The 13,088-nt window shown below is 46.3% G+C and overlaps 1 long non-coding RNA gene across 2 annotated transcripts in view; it reads right to left on the reverse strand.

Moving 5' to 3' along the window:
- Window positions 1-1,529: 1,529 nt before the first annotated feature.
- Window positions 1,530-13,088, reverse strand: part of LOC149345034 (uncharacterized) — a 101,518-nt gene continuing 89,959 nt past the window's right edge. Inside the window, exon 2 of one of the 2 annotated variants that reach the window (XR_016282811.1) lies at window positions 1,530-1,873. This is a non-coding gene — a long non-coding RNA (uncharacterized LOC149345034). Of the gene's footprint in view, window positions 1,874-2,287; window positions 2,601-13,088 lie in introns of those variants that run through there. The other variant, XR_016282810.1, reaches the window with a different exon arrangement.

Here is a 13,088-nt window from a genome sequence, read left to right on the forward strand (position 1 = left end):
AAAAATGCAGTATTTAAACTGAATTTAAGCTGAAATCTCCTTTACAGTTAAACACGGCTTTCAATCCCAGTTATCTACAACCACACAGTTGGAAGGAATAACTTACGACATCGAAAATGCTGTTTATGTAAAGGGTCAGTTAGGTGCTATCTTTCTAAACCTTTCTAAGGCATTTGAATTTGTTCCTTATCAATGCTATAGGGATTTAAAACAACGTAATTATAGAAACTGACTGCCTTTTGAGGAACTGTAAACAATGTGTTCTTAATATGCATGAATGATATCCATTTATGAGCTGACCCTGGGGTACCAATCTAACTCTTTGCGGATGACTGCATAGTGTATACAGGATCCAAAATTCCATACAAGTTTCCATACAAGATCAAAAGTTATATGAAGGTTAAGTGGATATCATCAATTCAAACTTGGTGCATTCATTGGGGAAAAAAACTTAATGTTGTCAGAACACGCAGTTGTCAGAACAAGCATGAGAAAGTGCCACTGCACAATCTGAGCTGGGAACAAGAAGATTTTGCAATGCTTTTCCTGCTGTAAAACACTCGTGAGGCCAAGCCTAGAATAGACTGATGTTTTTCGGAGACCTCACCAGAAATATTTAATAGGCAAATAAGAACAAAATTTAGAAACTATTCAAACATATCCAACCTACCTAGCTACCAAGTCTTACCTTGAGGCATCATCACCACAACCTGCCCACTGCATTGTGAGCAAACTGCGTGGCAGTTAATTAATCACTGGCAGACTCATGCTAGCAAGAGCAACGCAAGTCTCACAAGAAGCAAATACTGGTTTTGTTGTTCACAACTGTTACCTGAAAAGAAGGTTTAACGGGAAAGTTGGTAACAGGAGCGAAAAATGGGACTAAAGCAGACAGCTTCACATGCACTGGAGAGGTTGCTTTGCCTCCAAGCACCTCGAGAGTAGGCAGGCAGCCTCTTTCGGTGACCTGTAGATTAGGTTAGGTTAGGTTAGGTTAGGTTAGGTTAGGTTAGGTTAGGTTAGGTTAGGTTTGTAACGACCAGGTCAAGCAAGAACAGAATGAACGTTTATTGATAGCAGCTGCTCGGTTTTATAGGGGCAGGTCGGTGTAGGCACGTGTGTAGGCGACAACGGCAGCGGTCGGTTCGGGATGGGCTGGCACGCACAGCGCATGCGTATCATGTACGATACACCTTCCCTTGTTTATTGAATCTTGGGAATGCGTCACGAATTCACTTGGTTGAAGTTGTGATCGCAGTAAAGCCTGTTTGGCGGCCTCCTGTTTATGGTGGACCGCCTCACCGCTGGTGTAGAGTGTCCGTCCGTAGATGGCGCAGCAGCTACTCTTCTTGGACTGGGCCCCTGCTCGTCGACGAGCTCGCACTCACTCTCGGACTCGTCACTTCCGAGTGCATTGCTCTCGAAGGGTTCCAACGTCGCACTTAGATGCTTGCGGTTGCGGGGAAGCAGCTTGTTATCTTCAGTAAGCACCCGGTATGACCGCTGCGCTACCGGCCCCAGTACTTGCGCTTTGCGAGTCCACTGTTTGTGACGGATCCTAACAACTTCTCCTTTCCGGAGGGCCGGTAGGGATTTTGCGCCGGTGTCGAGCGGCTTGCGTTTGAAGACTGTTGTTTTTGGCTGTTGGCTGAAGTCGGGAAGTCGCGTACGCAGTCTTCTGCCTTGCAGGAGCTCACCCGGCGAACGACCGTCCTCCAACGGAGTCGAACGGTAGGAAAGCAGTCCAAGCCAGAAGTCTTCCCGTGTCTCTTGCGATTTTTTCAGGATTTTCTTTACGATTTGAACACCCTTCTCGGCAAGTCCATTAGACTGTGGAAATGCAGGGCTCGACGTAATGTGCTTGAACTCGTACCTGGATGCAAAAACAGCAAATTCGTGAGAGGAGAACTGGGGACCGTTGTCGCTGCAAACTTCCACAGGGATCCCGTAACGGGCGAAGATCCCACTCAATTTGTCAATGATAGTGCGGGCTGTTGTGTCGCTTAGTCGTTCAACCTCTGGGAAGTTCGATAGGGCATCATACACGCACAAGTAGGAACTACCGCCGTGCTGGAAGATGTCGACGCGGACTCTGTACCACGCGTAATGTGGTGTTGGGCGCATCAGAAATGGCTCGCGTTGAAGTTGGTAGGCATATTTCCGGCAGACTGTGCAACCTTTCAACATCGTTTCGATATCGGAGTTGAGTCCGGACCAGAACACTAGCTGTCGAGCTCTTGCTTTACTCTTATTCAGGCCCAAATGTCCCTCATGTATTCGTTGAAGCATTTCCGCCCTCATACACTTTGGGATGACTACTTTAGTGCCTTTAAACACAATGCCTTCAATCAGGGACAATTCCGCCGCAAATGGTTTCATGCTGCCACTCAGGTTACCGCCGGCTGTTATGTACCGTATAACCGACTGTAGATCCGGATCGTTTGCCGTGGCCTCCACAAGTCGATTAAGTGTTTTTCTGCTCACCATGTCCGTGACCGCTCCAACCGCATGAACTTCTACTTCGTCTTCAGAGCCTGTGATGTCCAGTGGTTTCTTGGGTGACGCCCTTGACAGCATATCGGCCAGCAGCAGCTCTTTCCCTGGTACGAATTGAAGGGAATAATCGTACTTGCACAAGCGCAAGAAAAACCGCTGAAGCCGTGGTGGCATATCGCCGATTCCTTTCGACGCAATTGCTAGGAGGGGGCGGTGGTCCGTCTCGGTAACAATTCTTCGGCCGTAAACGAAATAGTGAAATTTTTCACATCCAAAAGTTATTCCCACTGTTTCTTTCTCTGTTTGTGAGTACCTTTGCTCAGTCTCACTCATGACGCGTGATGCGTAGGCGACAGGTCGCCAGCTATCTCCGTGTCGCTTACATACCCTTACATAGAGGATGTCGAAGTTGTCCTCGTCGTGAACGACTGCACTGACTGCAGGCTCTTTCTGGCAGCAGGCCGCGAAATGATTGGCCCCTTTGCACGCAAAACATGTCTTCCCGAACGCCGGACACTTGTTCCGCTCGTGCAATCGGTTGCATCGGCTGCATCTGAACCGTTCACGCCGTTTTACCGACGCCACTTGCCTTTCCATTTGGCCCCAGGTCTCATTTTGGTGAGCAGACACTTCGGCAGCTTTGCAGCTCTGTTCTGCTTTAAGCAGCGTTAGGTCTTTAACTTTGAGCAGTTTCTCCCGTAGCTTCGGATTATTTGTGCCGAACACAATCTGGTCACGGATCATTCCGTCGCTCAGTGTTGAGAAGTTGCAACTCTGGGCTAGCTTTCGCAGGTCGCGTAGAAATTGTTCAAAAGGTTCGCCTTCCGCTTGAATCCTTGAGCGAAACGCGTACCTCTCGTAGACCTCATTCTTCTGCTCCTTACAGTACGCTTCAAACTTGCTCACAACCGTTGCATAGTCATTCTTGCTTTCTTCCGCCGAAAAAGTGAAGTTATTAAATACCTCAAGAGCGTCATCGCCGGCAACACTTAGCAGCAGCGCAGTCTTAGCAGCTTCCGTCCTTGGCTCGTTGGTCGATGCTGTTGCTTCCAAAAAGAGCTCGAACTTCTGCTTAAACAACGCCCACTTCTTTGCGATGTTCCCGGTCAGAAGTAGCTGGTCGGGCGGCTTGAGTAGCTCCATTTTTCCTGGCTTGTAGGCGACGCCTTTGCGTTTCTTGTTCAAGCCACTGCTTGAGAGGCAGACAGTCGGCCCACTTCTGACACCATGTAACGACCAGGTCAAGCAAGAACAGAATGAACGTTTATTGATAGCAGCTGCTCGGTTTTATAGGGGCAGGTCGATGTAGGCACGTGTGTAGGCGACAACGGCAGCGGTCGGTTCGGGATGGGCTGGCACGCACAGCGCAAGCGTATCATGTACGATACAAGGTTAGGTTAGGTTAGGTTAGGTTAGGTTAGGTTATGTTAGGTTAGGTAAGGTAAGGTAAGGTTAGGTTAGGTTAGGTTAGGTTAGGTCAGGTCAGGTCAGGTCAGGTCAGGTTGGGTCGGGTCGGGTCGGGTCGGGTCGGCAAAAGCAGCGCTGTGCGCTCGGCAGCGGCACCAAGACATGGACAATTAGTTGGGGTAACTGACCTGGCTTGTGAGGGCAAACTGGTTAGCGATCCGTGCAATGGCACAGCCGCACAGTCCACAGAACGCAGATGACTGCCGCTGGTCTTTTATCCATGTAATTCCTGCAGTTGTTGATGACGATGGGGCTTCCCACGTTTGGAGGATGGTTCCGATGTGGGAAGATGGCGCCAAGAAACATTCGGGAGTGGCGCAAAGGGCTGGAAAGTTCTGTTCAGTGGCGAAAACCTTCAGCGCCACTACTGCCGACTGATGTTTGACACCTCGTGCTACTCGACAAGCCAGCCGACACGAGGGTAGCGCCCAGGTGGGCGGCTAACATGGTAGGGACTTGCATTGTGAAGGCATACTCGTTAGCAATCCGTGCGATGGCACAGCCGCAGAGTCATGCGAAATGACTTTCTACCGTCCTCGCTCTAAGAACTCATAGTCGTAGCCTCGAACTGACTGCATTACAGGAGAGCGCGACCTCTCCCTTCGTTACACCTCAGACTTTCATGAATGTCCGCACCCAGCGAGGTTACACGAGAACGCAAACCCTCGCGGCTCTATTCGCACCAGCGTGTTTTAGCTCTCCTCGTTGCACAACACTCCGGTTAACTGGAGGTAACAAGCAAAAATGAATCAAGCCACTAATCAGTGAAATTGGCAGCGTACAACTCAGTCATATCTCTGTCTTTAGAGCGTGTTGCACGAGAGGGCATCACTCCTCCCAGCGAATCCCCGAAGGTCACGGCCAATGCCTCCTGCGGTAGAGCCTGCGGTACACGGCCATCCGAAGAGTGTCAAGACTAATTCTTTATATCCCCTTTAGAGGTACAGGATCCGCCGTGAATTTAATTACTGCCACTTGGGTGAAGGGTCAGCCAAGTTCTCCAAAACCTATTCTCAGCCAGATTTCGACATGCGCTGACATAAGCCCGGCTGATGAGAGGAAGATATTTTGTAACGCTTCTTCCGCCTCTGCTCTTTAGACTTATCTTCAAGTGTAACGGACACTCCAAGGGAAGGCAAGGATTGCACGGGGTGACACGCAGTTACGCGAGAGGATTCGCACAGGGACGAGGTAGCAGGAGAGATATTGCAGTGGTGTTGACCCTTCGCTGGGCGCAGTCAGGCTTATGATGATGAATTTGATACCTATTTCAATAATTGATTTGTGCAGAGAATACGCACACACCGGCCGAAGGTCATGCAACCACCTGAATATATTATTCCTCCTACTTTATTTGCCTGACTTTATTTGCCTTACTTTATGTCTGACTGACGCCTAGTGCATGCGCTGTATACCCGACCCAGTTTAGACGCCGTACAAAACGCATGGAGATAACATTGAAAAACGCATACAGATGGTCTAGGCAGTTACTTTGATTTTAAAGAACGCACTCGGGCATTGAAATTCAGCCCTCCTCTTGCCCAAATTTATCACAGAGCGTGTCATTATTGTGTACACCCGGCGGCAAAATAAGTCGGGGCACGCGAGAGTCGGTCATTATGAGATAAAACTGCATCGCCGCGCCGTCTGATGTTGCGCTTCTGGCGTCGAGACAGACATCGCAGTGCGCGTGCGCGTGCTGTCATGCTTGCACTGAACTAGCATATTTCCTGCAGCGTTTGGCGCTAGGGGCCGCTTTCTCTATTTGCTACGCCAGGCGCGCAGTTCGGCGGGGGCATGGCGAGGGTGAAGCGTGCACTGCTCGCTTCGCCCTGGTTGGACGGATAACGCACAGTTGCAAGATTTCTGTTTTTTTTTTTTTCTGAACGAGCTATTACTCATCGCTGCTGGTACGGGTCCTTCTCACTTCCTGTAACCACGCTGGACGCGTTGCGGTTTCCACGCTCGCTAGAAGTGAGCATAATGCTCTGAAAGAGCGCAAATTACACTTGATAGTTCCGAAAACAATTTGCTGTGTATCATTACAGCTTTCACAGTCGTTCACTGCGAACATGTGAAACAACAGTTTGTCTGTTTAATGATAGCGCAGTGCAGCGGCAAGTATTGACGCTGACGAGTTTTATACTAGTCGGTACATGTGCATGTTCGTCACTGAAGACTTTGAATAACACGCCACCCTCTCCTCTAGGACCTCTCCGGTGTGAAGCCGTGCTGACTGGCGTTCATTATGCTATATTTGCTTACGAATTTCCTGACATGTGAACACAGACATTTTTAAAAAATTGTGTTAATAATACTGAGGACCGAAATTGGCCCGTAATTACTTGGTACTGACTGCTCTCCCTCTTTATGAATAGGCACCACTTTAGCGACCTTTAGCTTTTCAGGCAATGTTGAGCTCTGAATACAGTGATTAAACAGTTGTAATAAAAGCACGGCTAATAAATCAATATTATCTTTAATGATTTTTACAGGGATTGTGTCGAGTCACTCCTGTGGATTCTCATACAGATGCACTTTCCAAAAATAAACAGAGAGTGTCCATAAAAATGCAGTATTTAAACTGAATTTAGGCTGAAATCTCCTTTACAGTTAAACACGGCTTTCAATCCCAGTTATCTACAACCACACAGTTGGAAGGAATAACTTACGACATCGAAAATGCTGTTTATGTAAAGGGTCAGTTAGGTGCTATCTTTCTAAACCTTTCTAAGGCATTTGAATTTGTTCCTTATCAATGCTATAGGGATTTAAAACAACGTAATTATAGAAACTGACTGCCTTTTGAGGAACTGTAAACAATGTGTTCTTAATATGCATGAATGATATCCATTTATGAGCTGACCCTGGGGTACCAATCTAACTCTTTGCGGATGACTGCATAGTGTATACAAGATCCAAAATTCCATACAAGTTTCCATACAAGATCAAAAGTTATATGAAGGTTAAGTGGATATCATCAATTCAAACTTGGTGCATTCATTGGGGAAAAAAACTTAATGTTGTCAGAACAAGCAGTTGTCAGAACAAGCATGAGAAAGTGCCACTGCACAACCTGAGCTGGGAACAAGAAGATTTTGCAATGCTTTTCCTGCTGTAAAACACTCGTGAGGCCAAGCCTAGAATAGACTGATGTTTTTCGGAGACCTCACCAGAAATATTTAATAGGCAAATAAGAACAAAATTTAGAAACTATTCAAACATATCCAACCTACCTAGCTACCAAGTCTTACCTTGAGGCATCATCACCACAACCTGCCCACTGCATTGTGAGCAAACTGCGTGGCAGTTAATTAATCACTGGCAGACTCATGCTAGCAAGAGCAACGCAAGTCTCACAAGAAGCAAATACTGTTTTTGTTGTTCACAACTGTTACCTGAAAAGAAGGTTTAACGGGAAACTTGGTAACAGGAGCGAAAAATGGGACTAAAGCAGACAGCTTCACATGCACTGGAGAGGTTGCTTTGCCTCCAAGCACCTCCAGAGTAGGCAGGCAGCCTCTTTCGGTGACCTGTAGGTTAGGTTAGGACAGGATAGGTTAGGTTAGGTTAGGTTAGGTTAGGTTAGGTTGGGTTGGGTTGGGTTGGGTTGGGTTGGGTTAGGTTAGGTTAGGTTAGGTTAGGTTGCGTTAGGTTAGGTTAGGCTAGGTTAGGTTAGGTTGGGTTGGGTTGGGTTGGGTTGGGTTGGGTTAGGTTAGGTTAGGTTGCGTTAGGTTAGGTTAGGCTAGGTTAGGTTAGGTTGCGTTAGGTTAGGTTGGGTTGGGTTAGGTTAGGTTGGGTTGGGTTGGGTTAGGTTAGGTTAGGTTGTGTTGGGTTGGGTTGGGTTAGGTTAGGTTGGGTTAGGTTAGGTTAGGTTAGGTCGGGTCGGGTCGGGTCGGGTCGGGTCAGGTCAGGTCAGGTCAGGTCACGTTAGGTTAAGCTAGGCTAGGCTAGGCTAGGTTAGGTTAGGTTAGGTTAGGTTAGGTTTGGTTAGGTTAGGTTAGGTTAGGTTGGGTTGGGTTGGGTTGCGTTAGGTTGGTTAGGTTGCGTTAGGTTAAGTTAAGGTAGGCTAGGCTAGGTTAGGTTTGGTTAGGTTAGGTTAGGTTAGGTTAGGTTGGGTTGGGTTAGGTTGGGTTAGGTTGGGTTAGGTTGGGTTGGGTTGGATTGGGTTGGGTTGGGTTGGGTTAGGTTAGGTTAGGTTGGGTTAGTTTAGGTTAGGTTAGGTTAGGTTGCGTTAGGTTAGGTTAGGCTAGGTTAGGTTAGGTTGCGTTAGGTTAGGTTGGGTTGGGTTGGGTTGGGTTAGGTTAGGTTAGGTTAGGTTAGGTTAGGTTAGGTTGGGTTGGGTTGGGTTGGGTTGGGCTGGGTTAGGTTAGGTTAGGTTAGGTTGCATTAGGTTAGGTTAGGCTAGGTTAGGTTAGGTTGGGTTGGGTTGGGTTGGGTTAGGTTAGGTTAGGTTGCGTTAGGTTAGGTTAGGCTAGGTTAGGTTAGGTTGCGTTAGGTTAGGTTGGGTTGGGTTAGGTTAGGTTGGGTTGGGTTGGGTTAGGTTAGGTTAGGTTAGGTTAGGTTGTGTTGGGTTGGGTTGGGTTAGGTTAGGTTAGGTTAGGTTGGGTTAGGTTAGATTAGGTTAGGTTAGGTCGGGTCGGGTCGGGTCGGGTCGGGTCAGGTCAGGTCAGGTCAGGTCAGGTCACGTTAGGTTAAGCTAGGCTAGGCTAGGCTAGGTTAGGTTAGGTTAGGTTAACACTCCAGTTAACACTCCGGTTAACTGGAGGTTACAAGCAAAAATGAATCAAGCCACTAATCAGTGAAATTGGCAGCGTACAACTCAGTCATATCTCTGTCTTTAGAGCGTGTTGCACGAGAGGGCATCACTCCTCCCAGCGAATCCCCGAAGGTCACGGCCAATGCCTCCTGCGGTAGAGCCTGCGGTACACGGCCATCCGAAGAGTGTCAAGACTAATTCTTTATCTCCCCTTTAGAGGTACAGGATCCGCCGTGAATTTAATTACTGCCACTTGGGTGAAGGGTCAGCCAAGTTCTCCAAAACCTATTCTCAGCCAGATTTCGACATGCGCTGACATGAGCCCGGCTGATGAGAGGAAGATATTTTGTAACGCTTCTTCGCCTCTGCTCTTTAGACTTATCTTCAAGTGTAACGGACACTCCAAGGGAACGCAAGGATTGCACGGGGTGACACGCAGTTACGTGAGAGGATTCGCACAGGGACGAGGTAGCAGGAGAGATATTGCAGTGGTGTTGACCCTTCGCTGGGCGCAGTCAGGCTTATGATGATGAATTTGATACCTATTTCAATAATTGATTTGTGCAGAGAATACGCACAAACCGGCCGAAGGTCATGCAACCACCTGAATATATTATTCCTCCTACTTTATTTGCCTGACTTTATTTGCCTTACTTTATGTCTGACTGACGCCTAGTGCATGCGCTGTATACCCGACCCAGTTTAGACGCCGTACAAAACGCATGGAGATAACATTGAAACACGCATACAGATGGTCTAGGCAGTTACTTTGATTTTAAAGAACGCACTCGGGCATTGAAATTCAGCCCTCCTCTTGCCCAAATTTATCACAGAGCGTGTCATTATTGTGTACACCCGGCGGCAAAATAAGTCGGGGCACGCGAGGGTCGGTCATTATCAGATAAAACTGCATCGCCGCGCCGTCTGATGTTGCGCTTCTGGCGTCGAGACAGACATCGCAGTGCGCGTGCGCGTGCTTTCATGCTTGCACTGAACTAGCATATTTCCTGCAGCGTTTGGCGCTAGGGGCCGCTTTCTCTATTTGCTACGCCAGGCGCGCAGTTCGGCGGGGGCATGGTGAGGGTGAAGCGTGCGCTGCTCGCTTCGCCCTGGTTGGATGGATAACGCACAGTTGCAAGATTTCTGTTTTTTTTTTCTGAACGAGCTATTACTCATCGCTGCTGGTACGGGTCCTTCTCACTTCCTGTAACCACGCTGGACGCGTTGCGGTTTCCACGCTCGCTAGAAGTGAGCATAATGCTCTGAAAGAGCGCGATTACGCTTGATAGTTCCGAAAACAATTTGCTGTGTATCATTACAGCTTTCACAGTCGTTCACTGCGAACATGTGAAACAACAGTTTGTCTGTTTAATGATAGCGCAGTGCAGCGGCAAGTATTGACGCTGACGAGTTTTGTATTAGTCGGTACATGTGCATGTTCGTCACTGAAGACTTTGAATAACACGCCACCCTCTCCTCTAGGACCTCTCCGGTGTGAAGCCGTGCTGACTGGCGCTCATTATGCTATATTTGCTTACGAATTTCCTGACATGTGAACACAGACATTTTTCAAAAATTGTGTTAATAATACTGAGGACCGAAATTGGCCCGTAATTACTTGGTACTGACCTCTTTATGAATAGGCACCACTTTAGCGACCTTTAGCTTTTTAGGCAATGTTGAGCTCTGAATACAGTGATTAAACAGGTGTAATAAATGCACCGCTAATAAATCAATATTATCTTTAATGATTTTTACAGGGATTGTGTCGAGTCACTCCTGTGGATTCTCATACAGATGCACTTTCCAAAAATAAACAGAGAGTGTCCATAAAAAGGCAGTATTTAAACTGAATTTAAGCTGAAATCTCCTTTACAGTTAAACACGGCTTTCAATCCCAGTTATCTACAACCACACAGTTGGAAGGAATAACTTACGACATCGAAAATGCTGTTTATGTAAAGGGTCAGTTAGGTGCTATCATTCTAAACCTTTCTAAGGCATTTGAATTTGTTCCTTATCAATGCTATAGGGATTTAAAACAACGTAATTATAGAAACTGACTGCCTTTTCAGGAACTGTAAACAATGATATCCATTTATGAGCTGACCCTGGGGTACCAATCTAACTCTTTGCGGATGACTGCATAGTGTATACAAGATCCAAAATTCCATACAAGTTTCCATGCAAGATCAAAAGTTATATGAAGGTTAAGTGGATATCATCAATTCAAACTTGGTGCATTCATTGGGGAAAAAAACTTAATGTTGTCAGAACAAGCACTTGTCAGAACAAGCATGAGAAAGTGCCACTGCACAACCTTAGCTGGGAAAAAGAACATTTTGCAATGCTTTTCCTGCTGTAAAACACTCGTGAGGCCAAGCCTAGAATAGACTGATGTTTTTCGGAGACGTCACCAGAAATATTTAATAGGCAAATGAGAACAAAATTTAGAAACTATTCAAACATATCCAACCTACCTAGCTACCAAGTCTTACCTTGAGGCATCATCACCACAACCTGCCCACTGCATTGTGAGCAAACTGCGTGGCAGTTAATTAATCACTGGCAGACTCATGCTAGCAAGAGCAACGCAAGTCTCACAAGAAGCAAATACTGTTTTTGTTGTTCACAACTGTTACCTGAAAAGAAGGTTAAACGGGAAAGTTGGTAACAGGAGCGAAAAATGGGACTAAAGCAGACAGCTTCACATGCACTGGAGAGGTTGCTTTGCCTCCAAGCACCTCCAAAGTAGGCAGGCAGCCTCTTTCGGTGACCTGTAGGTTAGGTTAGGTTAGGTTAGGTTAGGTTAGGTTAGGTTAGGTTAGGTTAGGTTAGGTTAGGTTAGGTTAGGTCAGGTCAGGTTAGGTTAGGTTAGGTTAGGTTAGGTTAGGTTAGGTTAGGTTAGGTTAGGTTAGGTTAGGTTAGGTTAGGTTAGGTTAGGTTAGGTTAGGTTAGGTTAGGTTAGGTTAGGTTAGGTTAGGTTAGGTTAGGTTAGGTTAGGTTAGGTTAGGTTAGGTTAGGTTAGGTTAGGTTAGGTTAGGTTAGGTTAGGTTAGGTTAGGTTAGGTTAGGTTAGGTTAGGTTAGGTTAGGTTAGGTTAGGTTAGGTTAGGTTAGGTTAGGTTAGGTTAGGTTAGGTTAGGTTAGGTTAGGTTAGGTTAGGTTAGGTTAGGTTAGGTTAGGTTAGGTTAGGTTAGGTTAGGTTAGGTTAGGTTAGGTTAGGTTAGGTTAGGTTAGGTTAGGTTAGGTTAGGTTAGGTTAGGTTAGGTTAGGTTAGGTTAGGTTAGGTTAGGTTAGGTTAGGTTAGGTTAGGTTAGGTTAGGTTAGGTTAGGTTAGGTTAGGTTAGGTTAGGTTAGGTTAGGTTAGGTTAGGTTAGGTTAGGTTAGGTTAGGTTAGGTTAGGTTAGGTTAGGTTAGGTTAGGTTAGGTTAGGTTAGGTTAGGTTAGGTTAGGTTAGGTTAGGTTAGGTTAGGTTAGGTTAGGTTAGGTTAGGTTAGGTTAGGTTAGGTTAGGTTAGGTTAGGTTAGGTTAGGTTAGGTTAGGTTAGGTTAGGTTAGGTTAGGTTAGGTTAGGTTAGGTTAGGTTAGGTTAGGTTAGGTTAGGTTAGGTTAGGTTAGGTTAGGTTAGGTTAGGTTAGGTTAGGTTAGGTTAGGTTAGGTTAGGTTAGGTTAGGTTAGGTTAGGTTAGGTTAGGTTAGGTTAGGTTAGGTTAGGTTAGGTTAGGTTAGGTTAGGTTAGGTTAGGTTAGGTTAGGTTAGGTTAGGTTAGGTTAGGTTAGGTTAGGTTAGGTTAGGTTAGGTTAGGTTAGGTTAGGTTAGGTTAGGTTAGGTTAGGTTAGGTTAGGTTAGGTTAGGTTAGGTTAGGTTAGGTTAGGTTAGGTTAGGTTAGGTTAGGTTAGGTTAGGTTAGGTTAGGTTAGGTTAGGTTAGGTTAGGTTAGGTTAGGTTAGGTTAGGTTAGGTTAGGTTAGGTTAGGTTAGGTTAGGTTAGGTTAGGTTAGGTTAGGTTAGGTTAGGTTAGGTTAGGTTAGGTTAGGTTAGGTTAGGTTAGGTTAGGTTAGGTTAGGTTAGGTTAGGTTAGGTTAGGTTAGGTTAGGTTAGGTTAGGTTAGGTTAGGTTAGGTTAGGTTAGGTTAGGTTAGGTTAGGTTAGGTTAGGTTAGGTTAGGTTAGGTTAGGTTAGGTTAGGTTAGGTTAGGTTAGGTTAGGTTAGGTTAGGTTAGGTTAGGTTAGGTTAGGTTAGGTTAGGTTAGGTTAGGTTAGGTTAGGTTAGGTTAGGTTAGGTTAGGTTAGGTTAGGTTAGGTTAGGTTAGGTTAGGTTAGGTTAGGTTAGGTTAGGTTAGGTTAGGTTAGGTTAGGTTAGGTTAGGTT

This window comes from Amblyomma mixtum, chromosome 5 (assembly GCF_055824585.1).
Source record: "Amblyomma mixtum isolate Tamu chromosome 5, ASM5582458v1, whole genome shotgun sequence".
In the NCBI taxonomy this organism is placed as follows: Eukaryota; Metazoa; Arthropoda; class Arachnida; order Ixodida; family Ixodidae; genus Amblyomma; species Amblyomma mixtum.